Source organism: Alligator mississippiensis, chromosome 12 (genome assembly GCF_030867095.1).
Source record: "Alligator mississippiensis isolate rAllMis1 chromosome 12, rAllMis1, whole genome shotgun sequence".
Taxonomy (NCBI): Eukaryota; Metazoa; Chordata; order Crocodylia; family Alligatoridae; genus Alligator; species Alligator mississippiensis.
The window spans coordinates 36100513-36118990 of record NC_081835.1 but is presented as its reverse complement, the minus strand read 5'-3'; the positions used below and the strand labels follow the sequence as shown (position 1 = coordinate 36118990).

Genomic DNA, 18478 nt, shown 5'->3' with positions numbered 1-18478 from the left:
CTCTTTGATAATTTTTTCTAGTATTTTCCCAGGGATATAGGTAAGACTGACTGGCCTAAAGTTACCTGGCTCCTCTTTTCTCCCCTTCTTACAAATGGGCACCACATTGGCCTTTTTCCAGTCCTCAGTGACCTGTCTGGAGTACCATGAAAGCTCAAACAGTCGTGCCAGCGGCTCAGCAATGACACTGACCAATTCCTTCAGCACCCATGGATGGAGGTCATCTGGGCCGGCTAACTTGTACCCATACAGCCCTTCCAAGTGCTCTTTAACTAAGTCAATACTAATCTTTGGCAGGCTGGTGCCTTTTGGACATCTGTCTATGCTCAAGGTGGGGGGATTTTCATGGTCAATATTAAGGAATACTGAAGCGAAGAACTGATTGAAGAGCTCTGTGAAGAATTCATCAAAGAGATTCAGACCTCACTGAATCTCTTTGGAGAAGTTTACTCAACTTTGGGCCTCTCTGTCAACACCAAGAAGACTAAAGTTCTCTATCAGCCTGCCCTGGCCCATGAGTGTGACATTCCCCTCCCTACCTTCCTAAATTACTATTGAGGGAAAGACTCTGGAGGTAGTCAAGTGCTTCCCCTACATCGGTATCCATATTTCTTAGTGAACATTAAGGAGGAGTTCCAGCCCAGTATCCAGTGTGCAAGTACCTCCGTTGGAAAATTGCTTTGGCATATGTTTACTCTTTACAATCTCTGGAAAGACACCAAATCCAGGTCTACAATATAGTCACCATCCCCACTCTTTTCTGTGAATGTGAAATGTTAATGACCTACCATAATCATCTCAATATGTTGGAGAGGTATCACCAACGAGTCTTCTGGAAAATCTTCCACATCAAATGAGATGATTGCCACACAAATGCCAATATCCTTGCTGAAGCTACCAGCACCAACTTTGCTGGACATGACACTGTGTACATGCCTGACTGTTGAGTCCCAAAACAAGTGTTTTACTCCTAGCTTAGTAATGGTCTGAGAGTTCTTGGTGACCAGAGAAAATGCTACAAGGACACATTGCGGTCATACCTCAATAAAACAGGTACTGACAGTGAATTGGGAAGAGCTGGCTGCCAACTGACCCCAATGGCACCACAACCTCAAACAAGTGGCAGCCTGTTTCAAGGTAAAGTGTCTTGCACTTGAAGCAGAAACAAGAGAGTGGAGGAAGGAAAAGGAGAGGAATCCTAGCCTGCAGCCTACTCCCAGCTCCCCTACAACTTCTGTGGGTGGATCTTTGGTTCAAGGATTGGACTCTTAAGTCACCTCAAAAGCCATCAATGAGGAGTGGATGAGCATTTTCGAATTGAGGGATTGCCAACGATGACATCTGTCCTTACCCTGAATCTTGTCTTCTGAAGATAGTCACTTGGCAAGAAGTTTTGTGATTGATTTCTGCTTAGTTTATTTTATATAGCATTGCTCATAGGTTTAAGATGTTTAAAAATGCTGATAATTTGGTTTCATGTGGGTTTTGGTTCACCTTCCAAAAAGATTATGCAGAAGTTCATACTTGGATTTTCTGGAAAATTTCAGGCAAACTGACAATTTCTCTCTTCTTTTGGTTGATTTTTCCCTTCATGAAACTTGTGAGCTTTGCCTCCCACTGTTTATTTAAAAATGCCTTTTTGGGATGGGAGGCATTTTTAAAAAACAGATTTATCTCCTTCTTTAGAGGTCCTTAGTACTGGCTAGCTGGTACACTTCTCTTGTACTATCTTTGCAGCAGTTTGCTAGTGAACTGATTGCTTCCAAGCCCAAATACTTCATTAATGTTGCCAGGAGAATGAATGCCTGTTCTTATTTGTCGTCATCAGTGGGTGCATCCACATGTGCAATTAGGGCAAAGAAATAAACTCTGGCACAGTTTGCTCTGGAGTTTATCCTGGGTGAAGCATTTACATGTCTGCCTGGGACTGCAGCACATTGAGCTGGGGTGGAGCAGCCTCGGTCTGGCAGGGGCCCTGGGAGGGTCAGCCCTGGGCTCTGGGTGGTGGTGTTGATTGATGGAGGGACCGGATGGGGCATGAGGGTGTTAAAGTGTGGGGCTAGGTTGCAGGCAGCCCCCACACTGTGTCATTCTCATGACTCAGCCAGCCCCTGTCACCATTAACATGTGTGTTCTGATGGTGTAAATTACTCTGCTGTAGGATAGTGCTTGTCCTGGACAAGTACTACCCTATGGCAGAGTTAATTAATTTACTTCACCCTAATATGGATGCATGTGTAGACAGTGATGCTTTACTGTGGAGTAAAGCACACATGTAGATGCACCCAATGGGTGCATCCACATATGTAAGTACGTGCACTTGCAGCAGGTAAAATAGTGGTGCAGATTTGAGCCAGGACTTTTTCCCACAGCACGCATGTCCGGACATGCACTTTGGTGTGGGGCAATTTGGGCCACTTGGGGCAAAATAACTCTGCCTGGCTCCTCCTGGATATGCTGCCAGGGGGAGTTAGAGCCCAGGACCAGCATCTGTGCTGTCCCCAGCAATATAAAAAGCTACCATGTCCTGGCCCCATCAGTAAAAAAACCTGCCTTGGCAAGTAGCTCAGGGCTACTTGCTCTCAGGAGCTTCTGGGTCCCAGCCAATTGGTACCTGGGGACACTACCCCTTGTGCCAGCTGGACTGCTGAAGTAGCCCTGAGAGTTCCCTGCACCTTCTACCCACTGCAGCAGTCTGACAGTGGTGGCTGCTGCCTAGCTGTGACCTGCGGCACACCTGCCAGACCTGGATGGGGACTGCACAGCCAATCTACTCCTCTGGGCCAGCTGCTAGTGGGCTGTGGCTGCAGAGTTGGCCTCTGTGCGTGCCATGTGTGCCTCTGCCTGGCCATCTGGGCAGCTATCGCCTGGAAGATGTTCTGGGTGTGGTGGCCTGCTTTGAACTGTTTCATTGTAATTATGGAAAAATGTGGATGTTGGGATCTTAATTGGAGAATTTTGTTTTTTTCTTAATTAGACAATTTTGTATTTTTTACACAGAGAAAACCAGAATCCCTGATCATTAAGATATAGCTATGATATAGCATATTTGAATCATCTAACTTAAGGTCTCCCTTTTTAATGTCATGTTTCAAGCTTTGTGCTCTGTTTAATCTGATTCAGCAGGATACGTTAAGTGCCTTCTTTTCTTTGGTGACCATGCTAGTTATGTCTGAAAAGGTTCACTTTGTGGTCACTGAGAAACAGATTTTTGGGCCCTCCTGTGTTAGCCATACTTTGTAGCTTGGCATAGACTTCTTGAATTTAATTTTTACTGGCAACAAGTAATTATACATTTCTGGCTTAATTCAGTCAACAAAAGCTCACTGTCTACATGATTCAGTTCTTCTCATCAAAAGATAGAACATTAAGGTATTACAGCTGCTATTTAACTACTATTAGTGTTTTGCAATAAACCCAAGTTATTTGCACATGATGTGGCCCTATACTAGTGTCCTTGAATAAAAGACTTCCTACTTCTTTTTTTCTATCACTTATGGCTAATAATGCAAGTTTAAGCATGTAGTATCATAATTTAGGCTTGTGCTAGGTCCAGAGTCTGCACTTGTTATCATGGTGTGTCAGTCACTGACCACATGTGAGGTTTGTAGATCATTTATGGTTTGTAGATCATTTACTGCTATAATTTAAAGCACTAAGGATTGTCATATGTGTTTAAACTAGTGGTGCTCAACTTTCTTCCCTGGTGAGCCACATAGGCAGTGCTTGGTCTGACCGTGGGATGGATGGTGGCTCCAATATGTTGCCTGAAGGTGGCATGGGGAGGGCACTGTCTGGCCATGTGGAGATGTGAGGGGGATGGCCCAGCCTGAGCCTGGTCCTGCAGAGTGGAAGGGGGATTCACTTGGCTGGTGGGGGTGGGGGGCATACATGGCCCCATGGGGGGGGTGGTGAGGGCATGGCTTGACTCCAACATGGCCCCACTGGGGAAAAGAGAGAATGGCCTGGCCCTATGGGTGGGGGTGGGGAGCATGGCTTGGCCCTAACTTGGCCCCATATGGGATAAGGGTGTGTGGTCCAGCCTTGTAGGGGGCAGGGGGCATGGCCTGGCTGTAGCCTGGCCTTTCTGGGAGAAGGGGTGCAGCCTGGCTGTGACTGGGTATGTAGGCTTTGGGAATTTGGCAGGGGGAAGGGTGGCTGCACCCATGCCTAATGGCCACGGTTCCCCTGCTGCCAAGTTTCCTAACCTGTGGGGTGCCTCATGGGCCAGATACAATAGCTCTATGGGCCACACTTGGCCTGTGGGCTGGAGGTTGAGAACCCCTGGTGTAAACAGAAGTGTGGTTTTTTGTTTTTGTTTTTTTAATTCCCTTAACTGTCCTTTGAGAAACTGAATTGGAATAGAGACACCAAGGTAATATATGCATTAGCTTCTTATCTTATTCTGTTTTGTAAACTGCTGCTTTCAGTGTATTGCCTTAGTAAAGTGAGACCTCACACTTAACTGGATAGCATTTCTCTGTTTGCTTTAATACATGAGCAAAGAATTCACACCCAGCGAAAAACTGTGATCTTTATCTTGTATTCAGAGTACATGCTGATGAAAATTAAATAAAGCTGTAATAAGTGCAAAGTTTACTGAGAACTTGTTTGTTGCAGAATAATTCCTCCAAGCATGAGATTTTTTTTTTTTGAAGATGCTTCTGAAATGGCACAGTAAAATTGTCATGCAAATGAGATCCTCATTCAGAAGTAATATTTTTGGAATACTCCAAGTCTAAGAAAGTAGTTTTCTTTTAAAAGAGCTTTCTTCACATTTACAGAATGATTTTGTAAAAAAGAAAATAGAACTGATAATTCTTATTTTAACATGAGACAAATCTTTTCCCAGATCTGCCTGTTAGAAATTAAGTTGTTACATGATCTGCCTAAGTTTTTCCCACAAAATGGTCTATGTTTAAAAGGTCTAGTTTTACATCATAAATTTACCCCATTTATCTACCTTATATGATACTGCATTACATGACAATAAGTCAGTGTTCTTCATATCTACTTTGCTGAAAGCGGAGAGGTTGTTTTACTAGCATTTGTGTGGGGTAAGGTACAGTTGCTGTGTTGACAATTTTTAAGTAAAGTTTCTGCTGAGGTCCTCCAGGAGGAATCAGTATTTTCTGGAAATCTGCCCCCAGTTCATAGTTTCATAGTTGGTAGGGTCGGAAGGGACCTGAGCAGATCATCAACTCCGACCCCCTGCCATGGCAGGAAAGAGTACTGGGATCAAACGACCCCGATAAGGTTTTCATCCAGCCTCTTCTTAAAACCCCCCAGGGTAGAAGTCAGCACCACTTCTCTTGGAAGTTGGTTCCAGATCCTAGCTGCCCTGACTGTGAAGTAGCGCCTCCTGATGTCTAGCCTGAATCTACCCTCTGCCAGCTTGTGACTGTTATTTCTAGTCACTCCTGGTAGTGCTCAGGGGAACAGGGACTCCCCCAATGCCTGCTGGTCCCCCCTGACCAGTTTGTAAATGGCCACTAGATCCCCCCTCAGCCTTGTTTTGTGAAGGCTGAACAGGTTCAGGTCCCTTAACCTCTCCTCATAGGGCCTGCCCTGCTGCCCCCTGATCATGCGGGTGGCCCTCTTCTGAACCCTCTCCATGTTGTCCACATCCCTTCTGAAGTGTGGCGCCCAGAACTGGACTCAGGACTCCAACTGCAGCCTGACCAGTGTTGCATAGAGGGGGAGGATCACCTCCTTGGACCTGCTTGAGATGCATCTGTGGATGCATGACAAGGTATGGTTAGCCTTCCTGACTGCATCCCCACACTGTTGGCCCATGTTCATTTTGGCATCAATAATGACTCCAAGATCCTTTTCTGCCTCTGCACTGATGAGAAAGGAGTTCCCCAGCTTGTAGGTATGCTGCTGGTTCTTCCTCCCCAGGTGCAGCACCTTGCACTTGTCAGTGTTGAAACCCATCCTGTTCTCATCTGCCCACCCCTGTAACCTGTCTAGGTTTGATTGCAGCCTATTCCTCCCTTCTCCCCACATCTTAGTGTCATCTATGAATTTGAACAGGGTGCTTTTTACCCCCTCATCCAAGTCACTGATGAAGATGTTGAACAGTGCAGGCCCGAAGACCGAGCCCTGCGGAACCCCACTGTCCACATCCCTCCAGGTCAAAAATGACCCGCCCACCACCACTGTCTTGGTGCGGCCCTCCAGCCAACCAGGGACCCATTAGACTGTGTAGGTGTTGACACCACAGTCCCCTAGTTTTTTTAATGAGAATGGGGTGAAAGACAGTGTTGAAGACCTTCCTGAAGTCAAGAAAGACCACATCCACTGCGACACCTGCATCCAAGGCTTTTGTGACCTGGTCGTAGAAGGCCACCAGGTTGGTCTGACAGGACCTGCCTCTAATGAACCCATGTTGATTGCCCCTAAGCATAATCTCCCCTCCTGGCCCCTTGCAGACATGTGCCAGGATAACTCTCAAAAAGCTTACCCAGGATTGAGGTAAGACTGACTGGCCTGTAGTTTCCTGAGTCCTCCTTCCTCCCTTTTTTGAAAATGGGAACCACATTGGCCCTTTTCCAGTCCTCTGGCACCACACCAGAGCACCATGAGTGCTCATAAAGCCATGCCAGGGGTCCTGCTATGACCTCTGTTAATGCCCTCAGCGCTCTGGGGTGGAGATCGTCAGGACCTGATGATTTAAATATGTCCAGTCCCTGCAAAAGTTCCCTGACTACGTCCTCACTGACCCTAGCCCTGGGTGCAGCTCCCCTGGGACCTGTGGGGGTCCTGGTGCGGAGGGGTGACCCAGTTCCTGCTCAGAAAGATGGAGGCAAAGAAATTGTTAAATAGTTAACTTTGCTGTCTTGTGCGACAACTAGATTTCCTAGTGTGTCCTGCAGAGGCGCCACGTTACCCGGTACCTTCTTTTTATCCCCTGTGTATTTAAAAAGGGACTTCTAGTTGTCCTTGATCTTCTTGTAGCTAGTCCCAGTTCCATCTCCGCCTTGGCCTTCCTGACCATCCTCCTACAGCCCCGAGCAACCGAGGTATAGTCCTCCCTAGTGATGGCCCCTCCTTTCCATTGGGTGTACACCTCCTTTTTAGCTAGGAGATTTTCCTGTATGCTTTTGGTGAGCCATGGGGGCTTTTGTGCCCTTTTGCCCCCTTTGATCCGCATTGGGATTACCTCCCTTTGGGCTTGGAGGATCGTCTCCTTAAGGAATGACCACTCTTCCTGGATATCCGACTCCCCTCCCCTCTGGGACCTCAGTGCCTCCCTGACTATTCTCCTTACCTCATTGAAATCTGCCCTCTTGAAGTCCAGGGTTGCTGCCTTGCTGCAGGCCTTTGCCCCTTGTGCTGGATGGTGAATTCCAGCAGGCTATGATCACTGTCGCCCAGGTGGTTGAGCACCCACAGACCCCTCACCAGGTTGTCAGCTGTGGCCAGGACCAGATCCAACAAGGCATCTCCCCTGGTGGGGCTGTGCACCTCCTGGGTTAGTCGGAGGTCCTGTATCTCAGCTAGGAACCTATGTGAGTGGTCAGACCTGGCTGACTGCTCTTCCCAATAGACGTCTGGAAAGTTCAGGTCACCCATGATGACCATGTCCTTTGACCTAACTACCTCCGTGAGCTGACTTATGAATTCCCGGTCTAGCTCTTCCCCTTGGTTGGGTGGTCTGTAGTAGACCCCCACCATTAAGTCCCTTTCCCCTTTATTTCCTTGTATTCTAACCCAGAGCACTTCAGTGTGCCCCTCCTCTGACCCAGTGCTACTCATTGAGGATGTGTATTTCTCCTTGACGCAGAGCACAACACCCCCACCTCTCCTCCCTGTCCTATCCCTCCTGTACAACCTATAGCCCTTGATATTCACTGCCCAGTCGTGCGTTGGGTCCCACCATGTTTCGGTGAGCCCCACTATGTCTGGGTTGGTGTTAGCTAGCAGGAGGGTGAGTTTCTTCCGCTTCTTCTCCATACTGCAAGCATTAGTGTAGGGGCATTTGAGGCCTCCTGAAGATGCATGCACTGGCCCCCTAATCTCAGTCTACCCTGGCCCCTGTTGCTTACCTGGGTATTTGTTCTGCTCATTGTTGGTCTAGGCTGGGATGTTCTTGTGGGTGATGCTTGGTTTAGTGGTCCAAGGCTTCCTCTGCCCTCGTCTTCACCTTCCCCTGATGAGCCTAGTTTAAAGCCCGCCAGAGGAGATCAGCCAACCTAGAAGAGAACACATGCTTACCTTTGGGGGAAAGGTGAAGCCCATCCCAACCGACCATGTCTCTCGTCCTGATGTGTGGGTCGCTGTCTAGGAAGCCGAAGCCTGCCTCAAGACACCATTCCCGAAGCTGCAAGTTGACCTCTCTGATGCAGGTCTCATGTCGTCTTCCACGTCTGCTCACTGGTAGGACAGAAGAGAATACCACCTGTGCCCCTATCTCCTTCAGCATGCCCCCCAGAGCATGGTAGTCACATCCTGAATATTTGCTCCAGGCAGGCAGTAGACCTCACGTGTCCTGGCAAGAGATGGGACCCTCTGTACCTCTCAGGATGGAATCGCCTATGACGATCACTCAACGTTTCTTCCTCCGGGTCTGCTTCGCTCCTTCAGCCTGTTCAGAGTGTGGAGTTGCCTTCTCTCTGGAGATTTTCTTCTCTCCTTCCTTCTCCTGCAGTGTTGCCAGGGCCTCATACCTGTTATCCAGCCAGACTGGAGGAACTGGCACTGCTCTGCTGCGAGCAGCCCTGGTTCTGGAGGGGACCATCTGCCACTCTGCTGTGGAGGGCACCTTCCGGGGTTCTTCTTCCTTGGATGCATCACGCTGTAGGGAGAGAAAATACCCATCAATTTCATCCTCTCCCTCCCTGATTCCCCTCAGCCTGCTAACCTCCTTCTGGAACTCCCTCACCTGCACCTCCAGGGCCCTAAGACGGGCACCTGCAGGATAGGTGTGGGGGCCCCCATTCCCTGCCTCCCCTGGCCCTGCTGGGCATCCCCTGCAGGCCAGGGGGGAGGGGGATGCCAGCCCCCACATGGGCTCTGTCTGGGTGGAGGCCACAGACAAGCCCCTGGTAGGCGGCGCCTGCCTGGGCAGGGGCCCTAGCAGCACACTACGTCAACACCATTATATATTGCTATTTATTTATATTTCTGTGTGGTGCCTTCTCCCTGTCCTTGTTGGAGTCTCCTGCCTGGCCCTTCTTGCTTGCCCACCTGCGCGAACACCAGCACAAATGCCGGCGCGCTCTGTTCACACGCATGACTCAGAAGCATGGCTCCCTGCTGGCTCAGCAAAGAGGGACCCGGGGGGCTACCCTACCGCCTCCGGCTCCACTGTGCCAGTTCCCTCCACCCCCACTTACCTTAGGGGGATCAGCTGATGCTGCCCCCGCTGCTGCTTCTGCTGCTGCTGTCTCCGATCAGGTGAGGGGGCACATGTGCATGTGGGGACCCAGGTGTGCCTGGCTCCCTGCTTAGCTCCTGGCCCCAAGTGCCAGGAGCTGTGTCAAACTGCGGTTTTTAAAGGCCGCAGTTTGAATTTCCTGTGCCTGTCCTCTCAGCCAATCGGGCACTCTAGGCTTCCCGGAAGTGCCTGCTGGCAATCCTACCCCCTACGTTCCCCTGCTGCGGGGGACCTGGTGCCACCAGTGCCTGTGCCCTGAGGGTTAGCCCCAGGGGGGTGCTCCCTAGCCTCAGGGGGGACAGCCCCCCCTAGCCCTTCCCCTCTTTGTGCGCTCTGTTTGCAGAACATACTTATGTTCAGCAGAACATACTTATGGATAGGGTGAACATATTTTTAAGGACATCCAGGGCACTGTTCCTGCCTCCCCAAACACACCATGCTTCTCTGCCTCCCTGCTGGCCTAAGGGGTGGGGGGAGTAAATTGGAGAGGGGGTGAACACTGCCTGTGGGGAAATAGGGTGAGTGAGACCAGGGAAGTGGGTGTCTGTGGCTATGCTGGGCAAAAGATCAGGAGGAGGAGGACAGCTGAACTGAAGGCTGCTGCAGAGCAAGGAGAAAGTTGACCTATTCCATGGGAAGTGTGAGTATAGCGTCTGTCTCTGTCAGTGTGCAGCTGCTCTGGATCCAGGCTCCCACCCAGGCAGCCAGGCCTAGGTGGGATGCAGCTGGCCAGGTGCCGTCCCAGTGCAGAGCCTGGAGCTGCTTTCCCAAACACAGGCCCGGTGTTGGGGGGAGGGACCCCCATTCTGCTCAGGGCAGGGGTCTGAGCCATCCCCCCTGGGGAAGCCCTGCCATGGCAGCTGCTCCCTCATCCCAACTCTAATGGGCTGTGAATGGCAAACACACGTGTGAACAGCTCGCACTCACAGCAGAGTTCTTCCTCAGCCCACCTTGGCCGATTCCCACCCCAGGCAGGAGGAGTGGTACCCATCCCAGCCTGGTCCCAGCCTCCAGCTGCTGTTCAGGAGGAGCTGGGCCAGGCAGTGTGGGCAGGGTGGTGCCAAGGGGTCTGGGACAGGAGTTCAATAAACCAATTTAACCTAAATCAGTGAAGCCTGATGTTACATCCATCCAGGTTTATCTAAACTGGTTTTGACTATTTTGAAAGTGGTTTATATGCACTGAACTTCTGTTGTGTTACAGATTTGAACTGGTTTCCGATCACTTATACTGGTTTATGTGAAATTTCTATCCCTAACCTCAGGGTTTTCTAGATTTGCATTTTGAATAATTTTTTTTAAACTTCCAACCTAACATTTTTGTAAACAGCATTCCTTCCAATCTGCATGAATGCGTGGCTGCACACATTAAGAAATCATGCTGCATAAAACTTTTTAATGCGCACACAGTGGCATACCGATGGGGTGGGGTGGGCATAGGGGGCCATGGTCCCTAGGTGCTGGCCTGGGGGGGAGACCCAGTGCTGTAGCAAAGGGGCGTTGATGCTCACCCCGCCGCTGCCACTGGCTTTGTGTCAGGCCACCCGGCCGCAGGCTGCTACAGAAGTGGGGAGGGGCAGGCGCACTGAGATACCTACCCTGTCCTGGCAGGGTTGCTCATGGATTGCTGAACTTTAGAGGGAACATTGCTTGTAAACTCTGGAGTAAACGTTACGTAGGTGTTTGTTCGTAGTCATTAGGTAATTCTGTATAAAAATTGCAATTGCATGATCTGTCAAAACATCGATAGAGGTCTAAACATAATTAAGGTAGGCTTCCAGGTATACTGGCTTATATCCCTAAGATTCCTAGGACAGGGCATTCTTTACATTCCAATACCAGAATTAATGTGAGAAACTGTATTTTTTATATCATTAAGGCATCTCTATAAATTGTACAGTTGCTGCAGACCACTCTTTTTGACTAAGCTTTCAAGCACGATTTTTTCTTAAGTAAAATAAATTTAGATAAACTGCCAAAAATGAATTCTCTCCATCAATCTACATTCTGCTTAATGACTCACAGGCCTCCAGTATGTAAACAATGGATTTGCTGTATGCAGGAACTGAAGTCTAGAATGTACCTGTTTATTTTGGGCTACTGAAAAGAAGCAGTGAGTGTGAGATAAAAAATTGTAGCGCCATAGCTGATAAAGGAACTTGCAAATTTAATTATATGCATTCTGTTTTCAGTGTAGCAGGTATGCTTTAATCTAAACACCTAATTTATGTTATTAAATAGATTAAATATCTAAATGGAGGTAGTGAAAGATAAAGGATATTATAGTCCCTGTTACTATTTGTTATGTAACAGTTGTCAGTATACAAAAGGTGTACAAGTTTAGACAACACAGATACTGCCTTAAAGAGCTTATGCTTGAAATTGGACACAGACAATGCACTTGACACATCATACATACTTTCTTAGATTGAAAGTATGATCTTGAAGTAGTATGGATATTTTAAAATTATTTCCTTTGGATTTTTAGTGAAGAGATTCAATATCTGACCTCTAACAAGATACCAAACAAAAAAAGGAGCTTTCTTACTTTGCTCACAATTGACTTGTACTTATGAGCTAGTTTTTCCTTTTGTAAATTCCAGTGTCTATTTCCAGTCTAAAGATGCATTATGGCAGATTTTCAGAGTAATGTCTCTTGTTTTCTATTGATTTGCAGTAGAGTAACAAAAAAGGTTTGCAATCTAAATTTACTGAATTGCTAGCAGCAAAGTTTAAAGTTCTGGGAAATATAATGTGAGACACATAAAGAATACAAATATTTTGTTTTTTTAAAGAAACTAAAACCTTTGGATTGTAGAAAGAACAGAGTGCATCCTCGTCTATCCTCATCCACCCTTACCATCAGCAAGGCTCTTGGATAAATCCTGCTGAGATACCGAAGGGTACAGAAAGAAAATACAAAGGGCCATGATAACTAGTAATGCCATATTGTGAAACCTGACTTTGGGAGAATTTCAAATCTTGCAGCTAGAACTGGAAAATCAGACACACATTTCAGGTGCTGTAAATAAAATTAGTTATTAATGACCATATTTAACTAAGACACAAGGGAGGGAGGGAGGGAGGAAGAGGGGCAAGGCAAGTCCTAGCTAAAATGGCTAGGGAGGGGTTTAATTCCCCCCTCCCTGTCCCATCAGCAGGAACATAAGCCAGGTCTGCTGATTGCTCCTGCTGCAGCACCTGGCACCATGGCCCCTGAGGCAGAGGGGGCAGGGAGTGGGGGCGTTATTCTCCACTCTACCCCTACTGGCAGCTGCGGTAGAGGGGAGACTGGCTCCCTGCAGTGGATTAGACCCGTGCCTCTGCAGAAGGCTGGAGGGAAGGGAAATAACCCCATCCCTGTCCCCCCCAGAGGCCCTATGGCTTGGCTGTGCCCCCGCTGGGCCACTTCAGTGGGAGGGGGCAGGTGAGCCCCTTTCTGGTGGGGGGGTTGCACTGCAGGGCGGGCAGAGCTGTGGCAGGCTACGTGTGGCAGCACTGGGGCCTGGAGCAGGGCCAGAGGCCCCCCCCTCCCCACTCTAGTGCTGCCATTGCTGTCGCTTTCCTTGCCCCGCAGCACACCCTCCACCCCCACCAGGAAGGGGCTCCTGCCCCATCGAGGTTCCTCCCCTCTTGCTGCTCCAGTAGCCAGGCAAGGGAATGGCCAGATGCAGGGGGCCTGCTGAGGGGCTTTGTCTGGCCCCTGATGGATTCCATGGTCCCGCTAGGCTGAGGTGCCACTCCCTGGGCTTGCAGCTGGGCTGGTGCTGCTCTGCGGCAGGACTGGCTTTCTTGGTAACCTGGCCACAGTAGCTCCTTTACAGGCAGGGACCAGCACGTGCAGCCGTGACCCCGTGTGCCCCGCACCGGCTCCAGACGCGCCCATCTGGGCTGAGCAGTGGGAGAAGGGGAGAAATGGCTGCTTAGTGTGGGGGAAAAAGCCCCACCCCACATCCTGCTGCTGGCACGCCCAGGTGCAGCCACCTAGAGCTGGCATCGGGCTGCCTTGTGTCTCCACATCATCATTGCCACCTCTGGGCTGCCCCATGGGGCAGCGGTGGCAGTAGAGCAGACACAGGGCAGCCCAGTGCTGGCTCTAGGCAGCTGCAGCAGATGCTAGGAGGAGGAGGAGCTTTTCCCCCACGTCGAGCAGCCATTTCTCCCCTGCCACCACTGCTCAGCCCGGATGGGGGAGCCTGGAGTCAGTGTAGGACAAAAGCGCATCCTCCCCCTCCCGCTGCCCGCTTTTCCTGCTCTAGCACCTGGAGCCAGCAACAGGCTGTCCTATGTCTGCCCTGTTGCTACCACTGCCCTCTGGGGCAGCCCAGTGGTGGCGGTGACACAGCGGAGACATGGGGCAGCCCAGCACCAGCTCTGGGCTTCCCTCCATTGCCACTGCTAGACCTGGACAGGTGAGCCTGGAGCCAGTGCAGGGTGCACAGGGCAAAAGCGGCCCCGCTCGATCCCACTGCCAGAATCTACTGCAGCCACCCGGTGTCAGCTCCAGGCAGCTGGATCTGGAAGCACTGGCAGTGGGGCAGGGAGGGTCAGCTTTTATGGTGCTCTGAACAGGCCTGGATAAGTGCTACCCGGCTGTTCATGCCGGGCTGCGTTCGCTAATGGGAAGCAGATCGCCTCTCCATCACTGAGCTGCACCTGCTGGGGGTGGCCTCATCCCCGTGGCTCGACCCAGCCCAGCCTCACCAAGTGATGATGTCACTTGATGGATGGGCTCCATCCGAGGGTGCTGAAGGCACTGGCCGACATCATTGCAGAGCCACTGGCGGGAATATTCGAACGCTCGTGGCGCATGGGCCAAGTCCCAGAAGACTGGAAAAGGGCTAACGTGGTCCCCATTTTCAAAAAGGGGAGGAAGGAGGACCCGGGCAACTATAGGCCAGTCAGTCTCACCTCCATCCTTGGTAAAGTCTTCGAAAAAATTATCAAGGCTCACATTTGTGAGAGCCCGGCAGGGCAAATTATGCTGAGGGGAAACCAGCATGGGTTTGTGGCGGGCAGATCATGCCTGACCAACCTAGTCTCTTTCTATGACCAGGTTACGAAACGCCTGGACACAGGAGGAGGGGTGGATGTTGTATACTTAGACTTCAGGAAGGCCTTCGATACGGTATCCCACCCCATACTGGTGAACAAGCTAAGAGGCTGTGATGTGGATGACTGCACAGTCCAGTGGGTGGCGAATTGGCTGGAGGGTCACACCCAAAGAGTCGTGGTAGATGGGTCGGTGTCGACCTGGAAGGGTGTGGGCAGTGGGGTCCCGCAGGGTTCGGTCCTTGGACCGATACTCTTTAATGTCTTCATCAGCGACTTGGACGAGGGAGTCAAATGTACTCTGTCCAAGTTTGCAGATGACACAAAGCTATGGGGAGAAGTGGACACGCCGGAGGGCAGGGAACAGCTGCAGGCAGACCTGGATAGGTTGCACAAGTGGGCAGAAAACAACAGGATGCAGTTCAACAAGGAGAAATGCAAAGTGCTGCACCTAGGGAGGAAAAATGTCCAGCACACCTACAGCCTAGGGAATGACCTGCTGGGTGGCACAGAGGTGGAAAGGGATCTTGGAGTCCTAGTGGACTCCAAGATGAACATGAGCCGGCAGCGTGACGAAGCCATCAGAAAAGCCAATGGCACTTTATCGTGCATCAGCAGATGCATGACAAATAGGTCCAGGGAGGTGATACTTCCCCTTTATCGGGCGCTGGTCAGACCACAGTTGGAGTACTGCGTGCAATTCTGGGCGCCACACTTCAGGAAGGATGTGGATAACCTGGAGAGGGTACAGAGAAGGGCCACTCATATGGTCAAGGGCCTGCAGACCAAGCCCTACGAGGAGAGACTAGAGAAACTGGACCTTTTCAGCCTCCGCAAGAGAAGGTTGAGAGGCGACCTTGTGGCTGCCTATAAGTTCATCACGGGGGCACAGAAGGGAATTGGTGAGGATTTATTCACCAAGGCGTCCCCGGGGGTCACAAGAAACAATGGCCACAAGCTAGCAGAGAGCAGATTTAGACTGGACATTAGGAAGAACTTCTTCACAGTTTGAGTGGCCAAGGTCTGGAACGGGCTCCCAAGGGAGGTGGTGCTCTCCCCTACCCTGGGGGTCTTCAAGAGGAGGTTAGACGAGCATCTAGCTGTGGTCATCTAGACCCAGCACTCTTTCCTGCTTATACAGGGGGTCGGACTCGATGATCTATTGAGGTCCCTTCCGACCCTAACATCTATGAATCTATGAATCTAAGTGGCTGCTTTAGCTGTGGCTAAGCAAGGCCAGATTGGCCCAAGCTGAGCCAGGGCTGGGGCCACCCTTGGCAGCTGCAGCTCCATTAAAACTGTTCCCCATGCCTGAGCTGGGCTGGGCCAGGCTGAGGAGCACCACAAGAGCCACCCTCCACTACTGGCAGTGGTGGTGGCAGCAGGGGGTGGGGAGGGGAGGAGGAGGGGGAAGAGTTCCCCCCCCAGCACTGAACAGAGGACCCCCCTGCCCCAGGGGGGAGAGAAGAGTCCCCCTTCAGGGCTGTGGCCTGGGCTGGGCAGCCTGCAAAGAGCCCCTTCTCTCTGCTCCTTTGCAGCCAGGGTGCGAGCAGGGGAAGAAGGAGGAGGAGGAGGGGGAAGTGTACCCCCCAGCATGGAACAGAGCCATGCTGTCCACTCTACAGGGGACAGGGGGAGAGTTGGGGAAGAGTCCCCATCTGGGGCTGGGCAACATTGCATAGAGCCTCCCTTTCCCACCCCATGGAGGTGGGGGAGGAGCAGAGGGAAGATGGCATGGGGGCTATATGCGAGGCTGCCTGGCCCAGCCCAGGAGGGGGGCTCTTCCCCCTGCCCCTCCCCTGCACCATGGAGTGAGGGGGCGGCCCTGTGCAACACTGCCCTGCCAGGGCATGAGGAGTGGCTGTAACAGCTGCAGCCTCAGGGGGTGATGAGCAGGGGAAGAGTCCTCCTCTGGGGCTGGGCAGCCTTGTATAGAGCCCCACCCCTCCCAGCTCTGTGGAGGCAGAGAGGATGGGGGGAAGAAGTAGTCCCCATCCAGTGACCCACAGAGGTCCCCCTTCCCCACCTTGTGGGAGAGAATGAGGAGGGGGAAGAGTCCCCCAAGCACAGAACAGAGCTCCCCTCCCTCCTCTGCAGGAAAACTGTCCCAGCATGGTGCCACTAAGGGGAAGGGGGCAGGGAGAAGGATTAATACCTCCCTCTATCTGTTCCAGTCCCTTCTGCCCCACAGCTGGGGTCTGCCAGCCCCAGGGGCTGCCGCCACAGCCCCCTCTCCTCTGCTCCCCAGCTGACAGGAAGACCCCAGCTGTGGTGGGGGAGGAGGGGAAGGAGGGAAGAATCAATTCTTTCCCTGCCCACTTTGCCTTAACAGGGTCATGCTGCCCTGTGTCCCACCATGTTCTGTCCCTGCTTTGGCTAGAGAGCAGGGGAAAAGGGCCAACCCAGCTCTGGAGCAGAGCAGAGTCCTGCCCAGAGAGCATGTCAGAAAACTGGGGGTCTCTGTTTTTTTAAAAACAGCAAGGGGACTGGGACAGACATTGCATAAACCAGGTTGAGCCAAATCAGTTGAGTCTGATTCTACATTCAACCAGGTTTATCTTAAACCGGTTTCTGCTTCATCTGAGTGCAGGAGGGGTGTGTGTGTGTGTGTGGGGGGGGGGGGGGGGGGTTAGCTCCTGGCCGTTGTGCATGCCCTCAGGGAGACATCTGGGGCATGTTCTACCTGGCTTTGTGTATAGGGCAAGGGCTGGCTGCCTGCTGTGGGTTTGGGGCCAGGGGCTGCACTCAGGGAAGGTGGGGCTGGGGTGGGGTGAGTGGCAGCAATGCTGGGAAGGGGACTCTGGGGTGGGCTAAAGCCATACCCAAATTTGCTGTAGCCTCCCCCGTAGCCCCCCTCCCAGCACCACTGCTACCCACCCCTAGCACAGCCCTAGCCCCCCCCCCCCCGGAGAGGCTGGCATAGTCCCTGGCCTTGAGCCTGCAGTAAGTAGCCTGCCCTCATCCTGTGCATAAATATGCCTCCCCCAGTGGTGCATACAGTGGCAGGGAATTGCCTGCCCTTCCACAGCCTCTGAATTAGCTTCCCATGGCTCCATACCGCACCCCACCCTGGTCCAGCTGGGCAATACCTACACCTGCCACAGCCCCACTCCGTCCCTCACCATGGGGGTCTCAATCACCCCCCCCATGCCTCTTCCTCCCCCACAGACTTACTGGTTGGATGCTGCTCCTAAGCTGCTGGGCTGCATTCCTGGTTGCGTGCATGCTGCGGCTGCACGCACGCATACAGCATTTATCAGTGACATCAGCCACATTGGCCGAAAAAGCCAATTGTCAATAATATCAATTTTCCTCTTATCAGTGCTGATACGACATGGACCTATATATCAGTGCACCTCTAGTAGTTTCCTAGCCTGCAGGCTAATTAGCCAGGGTTTCATAAAGTTCATTGTTTCATATCTGAAGCTTCAGTTGTTATGCTGGGTGTATAGTTAAATTTGTCTGTCATGCTGAAAGAGGACAAGATCATCCTCCTTGGAGACTTCAGTGTGAGAGTTGGCTGGGAATTTAACATGTGGAGGGGCACCATTGGGAAGGAAGGAGTGGACAAGGCCAATTTCAGTGACATCTTTTTACTCAATAAATGTGCAGAACATGAACTTGTCATTCCTAACACTATCTTCAGACAATGTGACAGGTACAAAAAACATGGCAACACCCCCGCTCAAAACAATGGCAGCTTCTTGACTACATTGTAAGAGCGCATGATTTAAAAGTCATCCATATCATGTGTCATGAGAGGAGTCCATGACTACTGGACCAATCATTATTTAGTGGGATCAATCATGTCTATCAGGGTTGCGTTAAAACATCAAAAGCAACCCAAATGAGTCTGATCATCAAATATGTACAACATCAAATGCGTTCAGACCCCTAGACACTGCAAAGCCTTCCAAATACATCTCAGTAAGTAACTCGCCAATCTTAGGACTTAAAATGATAGCACTTGTGTTGAGGAAGATTGGAAAGCTCTAAAAGAGACCATCCATGAGGCTTGCATGGAATCAATTGACTTTATTACCCA

The 18478-nt window shown here is 51.0% G+C and overlaps 1 protein-coding gene across 5 annotated transcripts in view; it reads left to right on the top strand.

Annotated features, from left to right (window-relative positions):
- ATP2B2 (ATPase plasma membrane Ca2+ transporting 2) overlaps positions 1–18478 on the top strand; it is a 1183685-nt gene that overhangs the window by 102284 nt on the left and 1062923 nt on the right. The window lies entirely within an intron of this gene.